We start from the raw sequence: 1255 nt of genomic DNA on the forward strand, positions 1-1255 counted from the left end.
TGAAGGTTTCAAAAAAGAATTTCTTCGGATCTTTGACCGCCGAGCTATTTCACAGGCTACAGATAACGAAGTATTAGACTTGAAACAAGGGAATCGTGACTTAATATCATATTTGGCCCAATTTAACAAGTTAATAGTCAAAACGGAATGGCCGGAAGCGAAAAGAGCCGCAATTTTTTATCGAGGCTTAAGAGAGGATCTAAAGGATGCTCTGTCCCAAATTCCAGATAGACCCTCTGAAGTTTCACGGCTAATAGATCTTGTTTTGCAAATTGATCAGCGGTTATCTGAGAGGAAGTCTGAGCGGAGGCGGGAATTTCGACCCATTCCTCCTCGATTTGATCGGAGTAAGACCGAAATCACTAAGAGTCCTGAGATTATAGAAGAACCAATGCAGATTGGTAGCGTCAGCGGTCCTCTATCCAAGGAGGAGAAAGAGAAAAGAAGATCTGGAAATCTGTGTTTGTATTGCAGACAGTCGGGGGAATTTCGTAAGAGAATGTCCAAAGAAACCCAAGATAAGCAATCCGTTAAAAGAGAGGTCCCATCAGTGAAGGGAGTTGCCCTGATGGTTGACCATTCCAAGCCAACTCAAAGTCAACAACATCTTGCTAATACCCTGCAATCAGCTTCCCAGCATCTTATTGTGCCTTTCGATTTGAAGTTTGGTGTCAAGGTTTTTAAGGATGTCCCTGTCATGATTGATTCTGGGTCAACATGGAATTTCTGCGACATCCAATATGCAGAACGGATTGTTTGAGTTTTGTTTGGAAGGAATTCCCGGAACCAGTCCGAGCGGTGGATGGCATGAATTTAACCTCACGTCCTATTACAGATGAAACAGAGATTGTAGAGTTAAAACATAGTCAAGGGCATTTGGAAAGATTATCCTTGAACCTCATAGATGCTCCCCAGTTCCAATTGATCTTGGGATTGCCTTGGCTCACTGAGCACAACCCTGAAATAAATTGGGAATCCTGAACTCTGCAACTCAATTCAAGCTTTTGCCAAGAACATTGTTTACATTCCCAAAAGGGAAATGACGAGATTTCTCCAGCAAGGTCCTTAGCCTCAAGACCAGTTGTGATTGGAGCCATTGACTCTGTGGTTATTCCCCCGCAGTATGAGGATTTGAAGGCAGTCGTTGATAAAGCTAAAGCGGAAGAACTTCCCCCACACAGACCGTACGACTGCAAGATTGAATTAGATCCTGGAGCCAACTTACCCTGTAGCAGAATCTATGCACTCACTGAAA

This window comes from Lissotriton helveticus, chromosome 6 (genome assembly GCF_964261635.1).
Source record: "Lissotriton helveticus chromosome 6, aLisHel1.1, whole genome shotgun sequence".
Taxonomy (NCBI): domain Eukaryota; kingdom Metazoa; phylum Chordata; class Amphibia; order Caudata; family Salamandridae; genus Lissotriton; species Lissotriton helveticus.